The sequence below is a fragment of the Nesoenas mayeri genome (assembly GCF_963082525.1).
Source record: "Nesoenas mayeri genome assembly, chromosome: 2".
NCBI lineage: Eukaryota > Metazoa > Chordata > Aves > Columbiformes > Columbidae > Nesoenas > Nesoenas mayeri.
Genome location: NC_137543.1, coordinates 72,776,653 through 72,798,085, shown reverse-complemented (window position 1 = coordinate 72,798,085; position 21,433 = coordinate 72,776,653).

Here is a 21,433-nt window from a genome sequence, read left to right as displayed (position 1 = left end):
CATCCTCTTGACACGCATCCTTGAGATATTTATAAGCATAAATAAGGTCTCTTGATATGATAGGCTAGGGGGACCATCAGTCTCCATAGAAACTGGAGCCTGACATGTAATCCATCTTCTAGGTTCTGTGTTTCACTCTATGAACAAGTCTCTTTCACAGTATTCTTAAGAAATAGTCTTCAACAGTGCCATTCATTCAGACATCATACTTCACTCTTTACTGCCGATATGAGGAATGTTAGAGGGAGAGGTTATGAAAAGAGAAGAAAAACAAATGGAAGCCTGGAGAACATGTATGGGGAAGAGAATAATTCTAGAAGTTTGCTTTTTGGAAGCACAATACTAACAGGGTTTGGAGAAATTAGCAGAGTTGTCAGCAAGAGATAATTTTAGGGAGCATGTCTCAGAATGAGGATCTTTGAGTAATTGGCTTAAACAGCCAAAAACTTCAACAAGAAATGCTGTGGCATCTGAACTTTCCACAGTGTCCTTTTTAAAGACAGAGAACAGAAAATTATATTGAACACTTCTATATGGTGATTTCAGAATAATGCAAGAAAAGAGCAGTACAATAGAAGAAGTGATTTTTTATTCGGTGAGTTTGTTTTGGTTTTAGTTTAAACCATGGTTTTGAAGACTAATGTGGCTACTTAGTTTTACTTCTCCTAACAGAACTTCTGATTGTTATAGAGTAAACTGAGATATGTGTAAGGAAATGAGGAAAAATCCGGTGCACTGCAACTGCAGTTCAGGTACTGAAAGAGAAAATTGAATTAAATACTATGTTCTCTTCTTGGATTAATGTTATCTTTCATATTTTTTGTTCAAATTTACACTTGATTCACTTACATCAACTAATGAGTTGTATACATACACATTCATGAAATGACAATGCCCGTACTGCAACATGAAGAAAATACGCTTCGTCAGATATATAGTCAACTAAACAAATATCCAAAAATAGAAAAAAGACATTCATATTTGGGTCTGTTCTCTTTGGTATGAGAAACTGCCTTGGAGGCTACCAAACCCTTTGTATCTGTCCCCTAAAAAAAAGTCCTGCAGAATGAATACAGACCTCCCACTTCTAGTCCTGTCTTCTACAGGGTTTGGTTTTGCCCAAGGTTTTCTGTTTCAACTATCAGTATTTCACAATTCTCACAATTTTCAACCAGATTTCACTTCACTCCTAATTGTATTTAGGAGAAAGCCAAGTCTGCACAGTAATTTTCCCTCTCAAGAAGCTGGCAAGCTATGATAATTGCAAAAGAAACCCTAAAAGTTCTCCAAATAATCAGGAAGAAAGCTGTAAAGAAGCATAAAGATCCAGCTCAGGGATTTTGGGTTTCCCTCTGGAATGTCTTTTTATTCCTTCTACCAGCAAGAGACATAGGTTGCTGTAAAACATTTTGAGTCTTTCATAGAAAGGTATCTGTAATTACTTGTGGATTAATGTAAAAAAAATTATGTACAAAATGTTTTCTGTTTCATCAGATTTGCTATGCACAATGGGCCAATGTGGTTGATATTGTTATATTTTCATTATCTTTTACACTTTAGCACAATATTCAGCTATGCAAGTTTGCTTGAGTCAGTCTATGAGAATTTCTAATGCCTGAAGATGTTTTCTGAGGTGACCCTGGATAACTGGTGTCTGATTATTTGAAATTTTAAGAGATGCTTTACTCAGATATGAATAAGAATGCAAAACACAGACTTAATTTTTGTATCTCCACATGATTTTTATATTTAATTTTCATTATCTCAAAGTGGTTTTGAGAAGAATGTGTAAACCTATAGAAGTTCAAGTACAAGTGAAAATAAAGAACTAAATTGTTTTCCAGAATCCATTTATAGATGCATTGTGGACAGAAAAATAAGAGGCAAATCCTTTTATCAATATGTGAACATTTTAAAAATACATACATCTTACAAGTGGGCATTTATATAAAAATACGTGGAAGTTGTAACTTTACTATATGTTATGAGACATTTTAAATGTTATTTTTTTACCTAAAAATCATACTTTCTCTTCTAAGCTATAGTTGCACTTACTCTAGAGAAATACTATATAAGTAAGTTTATTTCCTGTCTTTTTAAAAGCTTTTTTCTTACAGCTGTTATTTTTTCTATGACATATTGTAGATTCTGTCTTCTTCCTCACTCAGTGTGTAAAACGTCCTTTCTGATATTCAATAAAGTTCAACAAGAATAACTGCTATTTTTGTCCATTTTTCACTGTTATATCTTTCTGGAGTATTCTCTGCTGCCAGCAATTCATTTTCAGTCCTCTCAATCCAGTCCTAGGACTGTTGTTGGTATTTCTTTAATAATAATCATCCATTGATTTTTCCACTAGCATCAGCAAAAGTCAGATGTTTTATTGTGTAAATGCTGGGTGAATGTATTCAGTTACATCAGGCATTGGTGATGCTATAATATTCCATATATTTTTTACATTTGGGAATTGAATAACGTGATGATTCTGAAACTACTCATTGAAGAACAGAAAATGAACATGGTGTTTACCACTGAAAAAGGCTGTCTACCTTAAATTGACATATTCAAATTATTCAGACAGGATTATGTTGTATGACAGAAACCAATATTGAACTGTATCAATTCTGAAAATAAGCAAGATGATATTCCTAATATAAAAATTATGATACAGTAGCTATGTGTTATTTCATGCTTCTAATTGCTACCGAAAGTGTGTCACATTTTTCCCTAGATAGTATGTTCTCAAGTAAAGTTTTAAAAGACATATCTAACATATTTACTTTTCTCGACATATAGATTGCCCACACTTACTGTGGCCCAGTTTAAATCAGAGATTAATACTTCCGTAGAACTAGTGCTTTCCTAGTGGCCCAGGTGTATCAGAAATTTTCTTTCAATATAATAAAAAAGTAATATTTTTAAAATTATTAATGTTTTAAACTCTAATTTCAGCATAAATTGATGCTCATTTTTCTGTTGTGATCCTGTTAAATACTTTAAGGAATACTCTTTTAAACTAACTGTCTAGTGCCTGATATTCTGGTGCCTATTTTGGAAATGTGAGTTGTTGACTATTTTTTTTTTCCTATACTGAAGTTCTACTATTAGCAGGTGAGTTTCTTGAAACAGTTTCTCAGCATGAATTTGAGAATCCTGCAGTTTATGTCGTGTCCACACTGTTTACAAAGGTCTTCAATTTGCAGCCAGGCTGCCTACAAACTCCAAGTTGTCCAGGGTTGACCGCTAATACCACTAAGGGAGGGGATGGCATGTACAGCTAGCTGTGTTACACCAACAGTGCAGTGTTCCAGGGCACTGCAGAATGATGTGTGTTTATGATAAAAGGCAGAAAAAGACCAAATCTATCTATCTCACATACAGAAAAATAAGGACCTGTCGTGGTTTAACCTAAGCTAGCAATAGCTGCTCACTCACTCCCCTCCCAATCCCTGAATAGGGGAGACAATCAAAAGGGAAGGGAGCAACTTGGATTGAGAGAAACACAGTTTAATAAAATAACAAAATACTACTACACTACTAGTAAATATATATAAAAAATAGAATATCAAAGATTCTCAATGAAATTCTTTACAAACTCTGTCTGCACTGATCAGCCAGTCCCAGGAAGCAGCATCTGGTCCTGAACAGCCAATTCCAAAGAGAGAAGAGAGGAAAAGGCAAAAAGAGCCAGAGGCCTCTGCAAAATGGCAGAATAGCAAAAGGCCAAACCAAAGAAAGTCCCAAACAGAACACCTCCTGACAGGTCTCTGTCTCATCTCTGACTGAACTAGGAAAGTACTTAGCTGGAACATCCCAGCTCTTCTTAAATACGAAGCATGATGCTAATGGCATGGAATATTCTTATTGATCAGTCTGGATGCCAGTCAAGCTCTGCCCCATCTATGGCCCTGTTCCCAGCTGCCTCACACCTGTGGGCGGAGGACTCAGAACTATCCCTGGCTCTCAGACAACAACAATTAAAAACTAATTAACTCTGTCCTGGGGTGTTACCTTCTTGTTCTCAAACTAAGTCCAAACAGTGACCATGCTAGCTACAAAAAATAGGTATGGTCCAGCACAGGACCATAGTGTTGTAACAGAATAATATTCCATTTTCCCTGTTCCCTGTACCTTGGCATGTTTCTGGTACTCATGGTAACACTGAGAACCAGAGTGGAGAAAAGGTTAGTAGGTGTCACAGATGTTCCAATTACAAAGGGTGCAAAACTGTTTCTGTAGTAGGACGTAGCTAGGGCTTGTTTTGCCCATCCTTTTCCATTAGTAGGAATGGATGTTTTAGCTTAACTTAATGATGCCTTGAAGATCTGATTTCTGTAGCAGTAATCATAAAGGTTTCAAGTTATAAAAGTGGTGTTCCAGTATGGTCCATTGGCCAAGTTGAAGTACACCCACCCTGAAAAGGTTTTATATGATGCTTTCACTATTGTTTATTTTTGATCAAGAACACATTCAGTAGTAGGGTGGGAAGAGGCCTTTCTGATTGAATGAGCTTGTGAAAATGAAAGTTAGCCTTATGAGATTCTGCAGAATTATTATTAGGATACAAAAATCCTGGTTTAGGGTACAAATTCTGTATTAAGACACAAACATTCCTAGTGTGAACTGAGTGATCAAAAACTGAGTTCATGAGAACAGCTAAGGCAGTAAATATAGCTTTTTCCTTCTTTTATACAGACTGAAGTCACCTACTATGTATGTCTCAGACTGATTAAATGTGTCTTATGAGACATGGTTTAGCTCTTTTTTTTTCTGTACTGTGAAAAATAGGCCAGACATATACAGACTTATTACTTTTTCTCCAAGACTAAAAGCTCAAGAAAAGGCCTAAACAACATGCATGTCATGATTTTTTGATTTAACTGCAGTTTTTTGATTTACAGGCAACTCCTCTGATATATGACAAAGGGGTCTGGTATCAAGTCTATTACTCTCCTGCTTCCTCTTTCCTGTTTTAAAGTACTACAATAATAACAATAACAACAATAATAACAATAATAACAATAATAGAAATATACTAAAATTATTCAGTGCCTTTGAAAGAAACAGCAATAGATTCATACGCTGTTCTTGAACAGAACGTGGAAGATTATTTCTATCTAATAATCAGAAAATTACCACAAAAAATATTTCCTTGTTCCCATATATTCCTGAAAAGATTGAGATTGAGACTATGTGAAACTGCAAGGTAAATATTAACTTTTTCTTCCTCTGTCCTTTTATCATGCAGTGTGGTATGTCTCAATGAGCTTCGACTGCTTGCAAATTCATAGCTCTGCAGCAAATGGAAAAAAAAACAAAAAAACCAACAAAACACCAATAACAAAAAACAACAAAAAAACCTAATAAGAAGGAAAAAAGAACAAAAAATAACCAAACCCCTTTTTTTCTTTTTTTTTCTTTTTTTTTTTTAACCTCTTTGCTAACGAGAAAAAGCACAACTTTGCCATTTCACCTTTATTGATAAATCATTTGCACAGCTTTGCTATTTTTAATTATCCAACCATGACCTTCCCAAAATATGTGATGATTGCAGCAGTTAATTCTATAATCAGACTCCATTGATTTGGCAGAAGAAGATGAATAAATTCCCAGCACAAAAAAAAAATAAAGCTTCATCTGCATCTGTTGTTAGCATCACCTACAAAATCCCTTGTGTCACTAGAGATTTCACTGGATGCCACATACTCTGAGTGACTGCAGAATAGTTTTGTAGACGAAATGGTCAATCCTCTCTGACCTTGTCTGTGTCAAATATTGAAACAAGTGTACATTAGTAATAATAATTGTCTACTCATTTCACCTTGCCTAATGTCACTTGAATTAGCACTCTGGTCCTCAAAGTAAAAAATTTTAACTTGATGTATCCTAGGAGAAAAAAAAAACAACATAAAAAACCCCTCTATTCTTTTTCGGCCTCCACAAATAGAAGCATAATATTTGTCTTTTCATTGGTAACATTAAGTCTGTCTGATTTGAGTGATAAAAAGCAGAGATTATCTATTCCTGTCTGTCATTTTTGGCAAACTTGTGAACTTTTCATAAAAACAGAAAGATAAATCACAGGAGCTATTATTGTCTTTATCTTAATCTTTCTAATGGATCAGTGTAATTTTTGGTATGCTCTAGTAGGTCAGAGAGGTCATCACTGTAGGAGAACAGCCTTGCCTGCTTTCTGAATGCTAAATACTGGTTTCCCACACAAATCCAGATAAAGACTTTGCACAGGGGATTAAGCTACTGGGAAAGCAGAGGAGACTTGTGAATCTACTCCACTGTTGCTAATAGACTTCTCTGATATTTAACAGTCCCTCTAAGGTGGGGGTTGAGGCCATACAGCTTATGGAGAGCAGTCCTCATCTTAATTCTAGAAGTATTCATTATGAATTTGCAAATGTTTAATCACAAACACAAACACTGAAACACCTCACCATCACACTGTCTGTAGTTTCTGAACAATATAGACTAGAGAATGCATGATAGTGGTGGATAGAGTTAAAAATTTTAGTGCGAACAACAACAGTTATGATGATGTAGCAAATATCCATTATTTAAAAATTAGCAGTGTAATGTGTGTCAATGTTTCTTTCTCCTCTAAGGAAAGGTAACGATTTGTTTAAGTATAGGAATGAACCATTACATAAATAACTGACAAATGCAGATAAAACCATACTAAGGCTTACAAAAAAAAAAAAAAAAAATAGGCATTTCCTGTCCTTAATGGGTACACTGCTATCCTTGCTATCCTTAATGGGTCAGCTGCTAGGCTAATACATATTAATAAATCAAAGTATGTTTCCAATATTAGTGATCAGAAAAATCCCTCAAGAACTTAAATTTCTAGGAGTTTCTCATTTAAACAGGAAGAATATGACACATGGCTCAATTGTCTTTCCTCTCAAAATGATAAAGATTTAGACTTAGAGGCATAAAATATGCAGAAACAGAAGAAAGACAGAGGGAGAAGTGGTAGAATATTTATGAAGACAGCTATAAAGTAAAACTTATTATTTTGGAGAAAAAGGAAAAGAACAAAACACCAAATTAAAATTCTGGCACATTGCAACTAACTGGTCTGACCAGCTGTCTTTAATTCTGTCGTTTCTAGTCCTCTTTTATTTATTTATTTTTTAATTTATTTTCCTTTCTTTCCCCTACCCCAGTATCAAGGCTATTTTTCTCTTGTGTTTTTGCTCTGCTTATCTTGAAAAAGACCATCATACTCCAAAGTTTTTTCCTCTGCTTCGAAGTCTTTTCTTTGCATTTCCTCATAACAAATCTACCACTCTCTTCATTACATATGCATGTCATTCTGTCTAAACAAAATCTCTCAGAGATGGTTTTGATGTAAAAGATTATATACATCAGATGGAGAAATAGGAAGTTATCTTAGTCTGACCTTTCAGACCAAATTTGATCACATTCCAGTCTCACCGAATAAGTTTTAATCAGTTTCATCAGTGTTGAAATTTAAGTTTTTGTGTAGTTGAATACAATTTCAGCTGATTTAAAAAACAAAAAAAGCATATGATCATGTAAGCAATGAATGCACTTTTTTTTTTTTTTTAATTTATTACAAGTACAAAGGAATTTGAGAGGAAAAAAACAACATTGTAGTATTTTACACTGTTTACAGTGTATCGTATTCGTCTACACTAATAAAATGAGAAATCACAGCTAAGCAGGAAATGTCAAAATAATTTTCTATTCACCTGAAAATATTTATTAGATACATACACACTCTCATCTTAAGGAAAAGATAAACAGGCAAACAGAGCATTTAGCTCTAAAGTTTCAAACATACAACCACACATTTCCACAATTGTTTAAATAGTACATGTTATTTATACAACTCCTACATTTATATAGAAGCACAGTCTCTGTAACTGAAGTCTGCATACTTATTGTTTGAGCATTGTTTGATGGATGAGTCTGACAGATAAGCTGCTCATTGAAATTAATTCTAAACATATAAAAATATTTCTTCAGGCATAATTGTATACAAATAAAGAAATAAACAAAAAGATCCACCACTACCACTTCACTCAATTGTCCAATACCATTAGGAAAAAAAATCCTGAGGTTCTCATGGTGATTTCCAGACTACATTTCCTTCATTCTGTAGTGCATACATATTAAAGCACTTTAAGGGCATGACAATTTTCTTGAAGACTTCTATGCAGCTGGAATTTTATGCTAGGAACAGAAATGGTGTCTTCCAGGTCTGAAGACATGGAAATTGTAATACTATGAATATATTCAAGGACTAAAGGAGATTGTCATTCACTAGGACAGAATAGTAATGAAAACGTGTTATATAATATACACACATGCATCCCTCCATGTAAGTCAAATATGTTGGTTTATCTATCTTTTGATATTGTTTTATGCACTCTGTATTTCAACAAAGTCAAAATTTGTCCATTCTCTTGACTTTAATTATAATGACATCTCCTATTTATTCTCATAAATTAAGTAATTTTTTTTTTTCTTTTTGAAACAATTAGATGCATGGTCAAATTATTGTGAAAAGTTCTGGGAAAATGAGTTAATATTTTTTTTTTTGTTTTTTTTTCATGTTTTCCTATTCTGCTCTATACTTTTCAAGAAGAAAACAATTCCATTGTTTTGTTTCAAAATCTAGTCAATTTCCTTAAGGCTTTTAGTTGTGAAGACTGAAAATCAGAAACTGATTTGTTTTAAAAATCATCTACTGAAGAAAAATATTTCATGATAATCTTTAAATAACTTTGTAGAAGGATATAGAATTTTTTTTTCTTTTTTCTCCAAATAAAGCAAGTTCATTTAGAACATTTCTATTCCTCCTTATACTTACTACTTCTGTGGAAAACCATCCATGTAATATTTTAAGTTGCCCCCTGACACATAATTGTTAGATTCACCTTTCAGAATACTACATTCAAAAGTCAACAATGAGGTATGCAGTGACAGAAAGTTTACCTACCTCATTGCGTTATGGCTAATGCTTTACTCTTCTTTCTTTCTGACTGCTGCTTACTTGGCAAAGATCTGAAGGAGTTTTTTGCCCAATGTGAAGAATAAAATTTATTTGGTGCCATAGGGTGAAGTACACCAGAAAGAAAAAAGGACTGAAATGGACATCCTACTTAGCAAGGCTCGGTTCCTGCAATTGCAGGCTAACCACTTTGACAGAGTGATTCTAAGTCATAAACTATGCAACGCTCTCAGCTGTGTAGCTGAAGGAAATTTTATCTCTTTCTCCTTGTGAGGTTTTATCTAAAATTAAATTGTAAGTTTTCCAAGTCAGGGATAGTACTCCTAACTCATTTTGAGCAATGTACTCAGTATATGGTAAAAAAAAAACAATGTGTATTAATCATGCCAAGTTTAAAGTATCTTTAAAATATTAGATTTAGACATGATCATGAGATTTCAAGCAGAACGTGAAAAATCAGGGCGTTTATTTTAAAAATGAATTCACAATTCATATAATCAAATTATGATCAAAGAGTACATTTATAATGTACTCAAAGAATGACTGGATTTTTTGAAACATAAATGATAATTGAAGACCTGTCAAAATAGAAGAATAGTGTTTTTGTAGTTTGCCTTGTCATATTACATCCCTGTCATTTTTTGTTGGTCTAACATAAGTAGATTGGAAATGTTTTAATAATGTGAAACACCCAATGTGTGTACTGCTGAAAAACAAACAAATCTTTGTTTTCATGGCCAGGAAAGCAAAATGAAATCAAACAGTGTCAAACCAGGTTTAACTCACCTAATCCTTCCACAAGCAAGCAACTTACTCTTGGCCTTTCACTTTCTCGGTGGACTGAGTATATTTATGTTTACTAAGTTGAAGAAAGTCTGTGATATACACATAAATTCAAAGGAACTACATTTGCCTTCTTCCTGTTCTCCCTGATTTTTTTCTTTCTCTGAAATGCTTGTCTTTGCAGCGTAACAGTAAATGGGCAGACGAAAACCTCACAGTGATTTCCGTAACATATTCATGTTCCAACATTTGTGTGAAAACTGCACTCATGTCTAGTCTCAAACTCAGAACTAAAATCAGAATTACAATGGACTGTTAAAATATAGTGTCATCATTTTAATTTACCAGCTGCTTGTTTCCTCTTTGACACAGACCACTTAACTTTCCATCTTTGACTCTACTCCAAAAGCATCATCTAATCTTCAAGCCGTAAAAATATTTTATGTAGGTGTTCCTTCAAAAGTATCTTCTGTTAAAAACAGTCTTTATACTGCAAATCAGATTTGAGTTCAGAATACTACTGCTATTCAGAACTACTGCCAGATAGTTTCATCTCTCTGTACTTAACTCACAAAACATAAAATACAGACAATAATACTTTTCCTCACTCAGACAACTGTCATGAGCTTCCATGCATTTTTCTTGAGAATTATTGTACTAAATTCACTTGGGTTAATTTTGAAATGTGAAATAGCTGACAGAATAGGATGCAAGCGAAATACAGAGGGAATGAGAATCTAATTTCCTTACATGTTTCTAAAGTGAAAGTAAAAACCAAAATGACAGAGAACTGGGTTTATACTTAGGTACAACCCTATAAACATGTTGTCCTTTTTCTGGCCAAGGAAAACTGCCATGTAACTGTGTAAAGCCATAATGGTCATAGTTAAATTTTCAAAAAAGAAATACATATCAGCTATGCTTTCCTTTTGTTTCCAGGTGAGCAGCTGAACTGAACATGATACAATACCAAAAATACTAATGATAACAAAACGAGGCTGCATTAATTGAACAAATAGGCTGTTCTTTCCCATTTCTTTTCAAAAGAGCCTCATTTCAGTCTTGCTCTTGCTCCATCACAAAGTTCAGATCAGGCTGAACTGTGCTGTCTTTTGTGGTCTTGGTGGGCTCATCCATTCAACTAAGACTGCTCTTTTCCCTCTAGTTGTCTTGAGTCTCGATTTGAAAAAACAGCTGCCACCAGGAAGGTTGCAAAAAGCTGGTTTAGCATGACATTTACAGAGTTCAAAATTATCTTTCCTAAAAATCAGCCACTTAACAGTACTTTTGAAAAAATATTTTTCATTCACGCTCAAGATAGTTTGTGTTGAACAGGAGAATATTGACTGACTCACCACTAGGATTTTTAACAACTGCCACACAGAATAGTTAATATCAGATCTACCAATTTAATTGTGTGACTATCTAGAGATGTTATTCCAGAATCTTTCTTTTCCTTCCTTCCTTCCTTCCTTCCTTCCTTCCTTCCTTCCTTCCTTCCTTCCTTCCCTCCCTCCCTCCCTCCCTCCCTCCCTCCCTCCATCCCCCCTTCCCCCCTTCCCCTTTCCCTCTTTCCTCCCTTCCTCCTTCCCTTCCTTCCTTCCTTCCTTCCTTCCTTCCTTCCTCTATTAAAAATGAGTATATTAATAGGAAATTCTAAAGAAACTGAACATCACCAATATGACACAAAAAGTCTAGTTTACTCATAAGTAAATACTACCATCAAGCAAGCATACAAGTGAGGATTTGTGCAGAGCTTCATTAAATGTAAAAACAATAGTCATCCTTAATCTTCAACATTAACACATGCAGGAAAACTGTTCCCTAACTTCAGGCTTTTCATGATACTAGAACTATTTTGGAGTTGAACTGATTATCAATTTTGACAAAGAAATAATGTAGTCTTAACTTGAAAAAACAGCTGCCACCAGGAAGGTGGCAAGAGGCTGGTTTAGCATGACATTTACAGAGTTCACTTCTACAAGAAATTTATTGTAAGTGTTTATCCTTGCTGTGTCTGTATCTTTATTTCCATGAGTGGTCTTTTGCTCTTCACATACTACCACTGAATTTCAAGATTGCAATTTATGTAGAAAAGAGAGAAAATTTCTATAAATTCAATTCCAATAGATTCAATAATACATGACACATTACTCCTACAACACAAGGGTCTTTAAGAGTTTTGTTAATGTTATTTTTTTGCATCTTAGAATCATAGAATCATAGAATTGTTTACATTGGAAAAGACATTTAAGATCATGACGCCCAACCATAACTGAGCACTGCCAAGTACAGCACTAAACCATGCCCCTAAGCACCACATCTATAAATCTTTTAAACAGCTCCAGGGATGGTGACTCAACTACTTCCCTGAGCAGCCTGCTCTAATGCTTCACAACCCTTTCCACGAAGAAAGGCCATTTTCTCTTGTCCTGTCACTTGCTACTTGAGAGAAGAGACTGACATGCTCCTTTCAGGTAGTTGTAAGCAGCGATAAGGTCTCCCTTCAGCCTACTTTTCTCCAGGATAAACAGCACCAATTCCCTCAGCCAATCATCATAAGACTTGCTCTCTAGACCCCTCACCAGCTTTCTTGCCTTCCTCTGAATTCACTCCAGTACCTCAATGTCTTTCTTGTAGCAAGGGGCTCAAAACTGAACACAGGATTCAAGATGCAGCCTCATCAGTGCCAACTACAAGGGAATGATCCCTTTCCTAGTCCTACTGGCCGTACTATTCCTGATTCAAGCCAGGATGCTGTTGGCCTTCTCCTTCACCTGGACACACTGCTGGCTTAAATTCAGCTGGCTGTTAAGCAACACCACCAGGTCCTGTAGTGTTGCATAGGGTTGTTGTGACCCAACTTGACAATCGGCCTTGTGGAAAACTCATACAACTGGCCTCAGCCAAATGATCCAGATGGTGTAGATCCCTCTGTATAGCCTTCCTGTCTTCAAGCAGATCAACATCACTGCCCAGCTTGGTGTCACCTGCAAACTTAATGAGGGTGCACTCAATCTCCTCATTCAGATCATTGATAAAGACATTAAACAAAACTGGGCTAGGTATCCTAACACATGACCAGATCCTTCAAAGGCTAACAAAAAATTCAGTGAAGAAAGTCAATCACATGCTAACAATTTATGTTTCAGCCACTACCTCATTCTAGCTCAGAGTGCTGATAAACTTATTTGTATTGGGGATAGAGCCTCACAGATAATGTACGTACAATAAAGTATACATTGGCAACAAAGGTCTCAATGGACCTCCTCCACAAAAAAAAAAAAAAAAAGAGATCTATTATGTGATTATATTTACAAGAAAGAAGAAAAAAGAAAACAAACCCAACATTCTCTCAAAGCTGTCTCCAAACACCTTTTCATCTCAAATCTGGAAATACTGCAGGCATGGAAATGATGTATAGTGAGTTAAGTGTCAATAGGGCGCCATGCAGGACAGATAGTCATTATCCCAAAGAAACTGTAACAATGTAACTCTTTGTGCACTATCTGAACTTTGTATTAGCTTGTCTACACAAGGTTAACTCTACCATGTACTCTGCTCTCAGTGCAAGGCTGACCAGTTCGGTAAATGTGACTAAGTACAGGGTGGGAAGGTGGGGTAGGGAACGAACAGACAAACAATCAAACAAAGAACTCACACATAACCACCAAACCAAGGAATGCAGTCCCCTTGGTCTCTTCCCTTTTTATGAGTTATTTTGACCTTTCATAGCCATCTTTCATAGTCAGTTAGAAATTCTGAAAACCAAGAAGTAAATAAGGATTTGTATAGATTTGGTTAAGTCCAGATATATTAGATTTCCATTCTTTCTTGGAAATAACTTGGTCTCACCAGGGTTAGCTGTAATTTCATACAGGCTATTTAGTTTATGATGACGAATGATAAGTCTGACTTACCACACATACATATATAGAATATGCACAAGTTTACAATACATATATGAAAAGCGACTGATGCCATCCACCTCATGTTATGCAAAGTATTTGACCCTGTCCCACACGACATCCTCATCTCTAAATTGAAGAGACATGGATTTGATGGATGGACCACTCTGTAGATAAGGAATTGGCTGGATGGTCACACTCAAAGTGTTGCAGTCAATGGCTCATTGTCCAAGTGGAGACCAATGATGAATGACATTCTTCAGGAGTCTTGGTCACAGGACTTGGTGGAATACTTAGTAGAGTTCACCAATTACACAAAAATGGGAAGAGCCGTTAACAATCTGGAGGGCAGAGAGGCCTTGCAGAGGGATCTGGATGAAGTGGAGAACTGGGCAATCACCAACTGCATGAAGTTTAACAAGGGCAAGTGCCGGATTTTGAACCTGGGAAATGGCAACCCTGGCTGTACATACAGACTGGAGGATGAGATGCTGGGGAGCACCTCTGCAGAGAGGTCTAGGAGTTCTGCTTGACAGCCAGCTCAACATGAGCCAAGAGCGTACCCTGGCAGCCAAGAGGAACAATCATGTCCTGGGGTGCACCAAGCACAGCATTGCCAGCTGGGCGAGGGAAGTGATTGTTCCACTCTGCTCTGCAAAGATGTGGCCTCACCTGAAGCACTGTGTGCAGTTCTGGGCAACACAGGATAAAAAGGCTATAAAGCTGCTGGAGAATGTCTAGAAGAGAGACACAAAGTTGGTTTATACAATGTTTATACTTCTCCAATGTTATAGCCAGCAAGGTCTCAAAGATACTTAAATTCAAATACAAAATTAATCCTATTGATTTCAGAAGTGCTACTGGACTACAAAAAGAATGTGTCACACCAGACACAACAATCTAATATAAATATTTCCTTTGTATTATTTTACTCCGAGGTCAGTAAGTTCATATCAAACAGTATTTATCTGCACAGTATTTTTAAGTATGATGAAATTACTCTTTAAAGGCAAACCTAATAGAATTACCTATACAACATTTATAATAATATTGAGTATCTATATGGAACAATAATTTTTCATTAGTATTAATTCAGCATGAATTAATTACCAAAAATCTTTTGTGGTTAAGGGATCTCTTCACCTTGGGCAATGAAGTATCTCTTAGTCTCAGATAAGGAATCTCAAAACTTGAGAGGTGTCTCTGTTCAAGGGGAGAGTCACCTGGCTTGCAGTCCAGCTGCAGTTCAGGGAGAGCCCAAACTGGGCTCATCTTGACGGTAATATTTATAGAGCGAAGTAGCTGGCTACTAGTCAACACTATAGACAAGACTTTTGTCTTTGTTTTAGCTCTGGTTCTGTACTTCAGTTGTCTTGCATTTTGAGGCTTCAATAGCGCCTTTTGAAATATTTTTATGAAGCACCTTCATTCCCTTGTATGTGAGGCAGGAGCTTTCCAGCTGGTAGGTGCAACACAGGGCATAAGGTCTGGCGCTCCTTAGTCAGCCTGAACAAAATTACAGCTAGAGGTCAAGTGCATCAGTTATACCCATAAGCTGCATATTCCTTTTTAGATTGCTCATTTGTCCCTCATTCCATGGTTCAGTTATATAACTATACAATAAAGGCATTGTAGCAATTTATAGAATACGTAAATGTTTTGCAATATTAACACCACTGAAGTAGTTCACCCATAAGCATTTCCTGTAATCAGAAAATAAAGTCTCCTACTTTCTTTCAAAACAGTTGTGGATACTTGACCACATTATACTGTGTTTTTCTTAGGAAAATAAAATAAAGATAAAGCTATTAAAAAAAAAAATCTTACAATTCTGCTGCCTAAATTGCATTTGAAAGTCTTATATTTTCATAGAGAGTACTACAGTAAGAATAATTGAAAAAATAATGGGGGACTAAAAAGGGCATTAATCGGTGTGATTACATATTCAATAACTACAAATATCTGTGCTTCTGTATATGAACAGATGTAACTTATTTATTAGTGTGTTTTAATCTCCCACCTCCTCCACTGGATGTCAGGACTACTGTCAATTTGAGTGTTTTCTTCCTTAGCCCAAGCTGCAGTAATTCATGCAGTAGGCTAAGCAAGGAGTCATCACACAAATCTGAACACCAAGACCAACCTGTATTCTTGTCAGTTTTGCAAGTACAAATTAGAAGGTTTTGAAAATGTAAATTTATATGTGAAGTCACAAAGCACTATAAATCTCCCAGCCTTCTTGTAGGTATCTCAGCATCTCCTATTTCAGTGTCTCCTCCCAGCCTGTCCACTAGTTTCTCCCTAGTTCGCCACCAGCCCACATCTAAGCAGTGTTTCATAGTAAATTTTTCTCAAGCTATGAACTGTCATATCTTGGATATGTTTCTATATTGTTAAAGTCATTTTCATTTTTTCCACCTCTGTGTTTTCACAACAGTAATTGGTTTTTTTTGTTAAAAAGTGTAAAATCTTTCTGGTCAATATATAGAACTGTTTTGTGTTAGAGATCTGTTGTTAAATACTTCATTATATTTATTTCTTCTCCCTTTATATACAGTGATTTTTGTGTTATTATATTGTTATTAGCTACCTACTTTGATAGCTTTATAAGAAGTCTTTTAAAGATTGTCTAAAGATCTGAATACCTTGGCTTACAAACTTACCATACTTTTTTTTTTTTTTCTGTTTTTGTCATTTCAGTTATAATTGGAACTGTTCATCAAGAAGTTTTAAATCCTTTGTATTCTCAGACCACTTGTTTATTCTGAGCATTAACTCCAATTTATGTTACCTCTCTCAGTAAGCTCACATATATTGATAGATACACCACAGAATTTGTTAAGTATTTTAGATCATACTTGCTTAATTGACATAACTGAAAACTCTATGATCATTTAAAACTTCTTAGAGCTAGGATGGTTTTGTATTAAAACAGGCTTTCTCCCAAATTTTTAGCAGGATTTCCTTGTAACTAAAAGCAAGGCTTTTTCTTTCTCTGAAATAAGATTTACTAAGTGTGCTTTAGTATGCTGGAACTGCTTTTTCTGAAGTCATAATATTCCCATTGATGCTGTTCTCTCAGCCCTGAAGGCCAAGTAGGTTTTGAAGCAGACACTGAGAAACACGCATTCAGGGATTTGATAAACCTACAGGTAAACCACTTGCAGCTGTCATCAGCTATTTGTAGTGCAGTTTTATCCCATCCCTTCTTGGCATTCAGTGAGATATCCTTGTTTTGGGACATATTGCTCAAGATAGCTCATTGTTGGGTGTTTGATTCTTAAGACAGAAAGCAAGAATACAAATGAAAAAAGTATTTCTGTGTCAGTCGTCAATACATTCCTTATTGATTGCTTCTGAATTCACATGTGCATGCTTTTAACATCTAGCTACTTTGATTCTATTTAATTACTTTACTTGAAAATGCCTATTTTCATATATCTGTATACATATCTGATTTATTTTCTGCTTAATGAAGGAATATGTCACTTGAGAAAACAAAGAAATAAATACATTAGGAGGAAAAGTATGGTTATATGTACAATATATTAAAGTTTTCATGGACCATTGGTTTCTAACTGCCCTATGTGGTTCATTAACCTTTAAGTTGCAGTCTGTGTAATTCACATAGGTAGATAAAATAGGAAACTATAATTTTAAGCTGGATTTTGCCCTTAAGTAGGCAAATAACTGTAACAAATGTATATTTTAACTGTAAAACTATTTTTGCTAACAACAGAGAGTAAGATATCATAGCTACTAAGTTCCTAGCAAGACTACCAGATAATTTAGCAAGTGCTTAGTGGATTATTAATAATCAGACCTTGAAAATATTTTGTAATTTTTATAATATACAAGTGTCATTTAATATTAAAATTTATTCTTCTTTAAAAAATAGTATAAAGCTCAGTAATATATAACAAATATAACTTACTCTTTGTTCACTTTAATACATTCTCACAACAGAAGATAGAAATGCGACATGTCTTGAAGATGCCTGCAGAGAGAATTGAGAAAAGGAGTAAAATGGGAAAACAGACACTCAGAATGACCTGTGGAGTAATTTACAAATGCCTTTTGTTATGAGAAGAATAGAGGAAACAAAATAACATAAACAGAATTCATGTTAAGAATACCTAAGAAAATTAATACTTCACTGTATGGATCAATGTGTAAGAGAATAAAATCTATTTTTTTCCAATACACCTGTGTTTTTTCTTCCATATTTCTTTCAGTCCATCAAATTTGCATAATATCAGATCACAGTCAGTGAATTCATGAACAATGCAAGCCTTATTCCAGGGTGGGAGGTATCAGCCCTTTGGAAAAGGTTCCAGTAATGTTATTTCAAATATTCTCTTTTCCTCAGCTTTGTGAAGTATTGTCGAGGGTTAAGATTGTGGGGTGACAATAAAACCCTGGCAGATGTATTGTTAACCCCCTCTTCCCCCCCTACTTCCCCCTTTTGCCCCTCCCTCTCCCTCCTTCCACTAAGGAGAGGCGATTGGGAGGAAAAGAAGGACAGAGAGAAGAGAGTTGGAAAAAATTAAAGATGTTTTACTAATGTTACTAAGAATAGAGAAAATAATACAAAATATACAAAACCAATCTTGAAAGTCTCAGCAACTGCAGAGCCGGCACCCAAAGTCCTGGATTGGACCCCACAGCCAACCGGAGCTGGATTCAGTCTCTCACTAGGCCTCAGTTCGCAGGGACGACTAGCAAGGTCCTCTCCTAAAGTCGGCCATAGGGAAAGGGACGAGATCTTCGTGATCTCGCACTTTTATATGAAGTATTCACGTGAATGGAATGTTATACACAGTTGGTCAGTTTCTTGGTCACTTGTTTCTCGTCGCCTCTCTTGCGAGATGTCCATCCATGCTTATCAATAAGTTTGCATTCCATTGCTATGTTTACTCAAACATGTGTCTGGTTCTCCAGGAAAATGCAGTTAATATGAAGGCTTTAGCTGACAGGCAAATTCACTGAAAGAGAAACTTGTTTTTAACAAAACCAGGACAAGTATATATCTACAAAAACAGATCACAGTACAGTAAGTTCTGCATGGCTACAGGAATTGACTTCAGACCAATTTTTTAACATCAATTTTGTAAAAGATATCAGAATACAACTGTTGTAGGTAAATAGGGCATTTTAACTTTATTCTTGAAAGCTTTAATGAATTTGCATTAGCAATATTATTAGAGGGAGAAGTAAAAGTAACTCTTCACCTGCTACAACTCCAATGCAAAAGCTGAGTATCCCCTGGTGGCCAATAGTATCCTTTGAACTCAGAGCCTGTGGACAAGACAGAAGCATAGATGACCAGGGTTTCTGGCCACTGCTTTAATGAGGAATCCCTTAAGATAGTTTTCAAGGCCTTCTCTGTATATATCCTTGGATTTGGTCTGCAGTAAAACTTAGCTGTGCATATAAGAACTGCCTGGAGAATTAGCTTCTGTTAACGCAAAAAGATAATGACAATAAAAAGTCCATTAAATTTAGCTAGGGTTACTAGAAAACACCAGATACCTTGAGGCAGAACATCTTTTTGTAGTCTTAGAAAACAAGCTGAAAAATAGTTCTTTTACATTACACTGAGTTTGCAGCACTGAAGCTCTTGCTGCTTATTTTTCTTACTGTTACTGCACTAGAAAAGGGCTTTCAGCCATCTATTTCACCTAGACAGAGAGAACTGAGAGTGAAAGCAAGTTGCAGCCATAACCTCTTTTATTTCTGGAAATCTCATGTTATGATATTTTCTTCTTACTAACTAGGCTTCCAGGATCACATCAAGACTACGGCGACTAATTGAAGAAGATGGAAAGTGAAGCAATCATTAAGTCATCTAAAATCATCAGCTGGAGAGGTGATAAATGAAGGTCTCTATATTTGGATTTGCACTCAACAAACAAGGTATTTGCTGCTTTGCTCCTGAAGAAAGTTGCTGTGCTGCCAAGGATAGCTGTCTTCGGTTTTTATTTCAGAAAGAAACATAATCTTGGCCTCCATGTTTGTAAAGCCATGAAATCACAGTCAGAATGTTGAGAAGCATTTGTTATATTATATAGAGAGAACTCCTCTTTGAACCTTGGAAAATAGCTCTTATTTTATATCACTATGCATACAGATAAGAACAGCTTAAAAGAATGAATGTGTTCCGAACATCTACAACCCTCTAAAATTACCTATGTCCTGAAAGAGGAGATATTTAGCTACTTAACAGAAGTTTTCATGCTTGAATACAAACTCTGAATATAACCTGGTACTGATACACATTGAATAACACTTCTATTCACGACACCAACTCAATTTTGACATGATCCAAGTGGAAGAAACTATCAGCTTCAGTAGCTTTGAATCAATTCAACACTGTTTTTAGTACAAGTGAGAGGATTTATGAAAAAATACAGGGGCAAAATGAAGTTTGTCCTTTTTCAGCAGTTGTAAACCACAGGAAAGCTGACCACTTCTTACCCCTCAGATTGGCAAGGGATGTGAATGACTACAGGCCTCCAATAATAGGGTCACAGGAAGATGGAGCAACATTAACTGTCCTGGGACCAGCTTCTGGTATAAAAGAGAGAACAAGGAGACTGTGGAGAAGCCAACTACTCTAATGTGTAAATTTCTGATAAGACATTAAGAAAAAGTTTTCATAAAAAGAGTGTTCAAACACTGTGAAAGGTTGCCCAGAGATATTATGGAATCTCCATCCTTGGAGACATTCAGAACTCAACATGGTCCTCGAAAAGCTGATCTAAACCGACCACACCTGGTGTTGGAGCAGACTATATAAACTGTTTCCTCCCAACCTAAACTACTCCATAACATCTGTGAACCATGTGAGACTTTAACTTTTTTTTTTTTTCAATATATCTCAAAAAATAGTCTATTTTTCAGAAAAATCTTATCGTTCTATCTCAGTTTGGTGAGAGTTCCTGCATAGTGTATTTTGGAGAAAAAACAAACAAGCAAACAAATAAAATATACTCTAGGGAGTAGAGAGAGCATGCTGTATGAGTATCTCAACTCCTGGAGCTGCTATTTTTCCCTTAAATTTTCTGCCTTCATTGACTGCGACAAATGACATAAAATCTGACCACTGAATGCAAGTAAGAAACTTCAAAAGACATTTTCACAGCTTTTACAATCAACATGCACCTTGAGGATCATATAGTCAGCTTAATTGCCTATTACATGCTGTAGCACCTTATCTAGCAGTTTCTGCATGAAGTTCATAATTGTTTTAATTAGCTCATGAAATAGTCTTTTAAAAAGCTACAGTATGTTCTAGGGCAATTGTTCCAGCTATTAATTGTCTTGTCTGTCAAAAATCCCCACTTTATGTTTATTTATATGACATCTTACTTCCATTTCCAACCTGTCAATGTCATTGAGCCTTGTCTCTAGATTAAAAAGTCATCCACCATCAGAAACTTTTTCCCAGTATATTTCTGGGGACAGTGATCAAACTAGCTAGGACAGTGATATTATTAGGCGGGAAAAAAAAAAAAAAAAAAAAAAAAGACTCCTTTATTCCTCCTTTATTCTCTCATTTTCACAAATGTTTCCCTTACTTTGAATTATTACTGTAGCATTCAGCCTCTTGTCTGCAGAATGGATTCTGATATCAACATTCCAGTAACAGTTTTACTCATGGTTATATACAGGTAGCACAATACTACTGCTTTGATATTCCTCCACTGATTCACCTTGGTTGGAAGTCATAATTATTTTCATGATA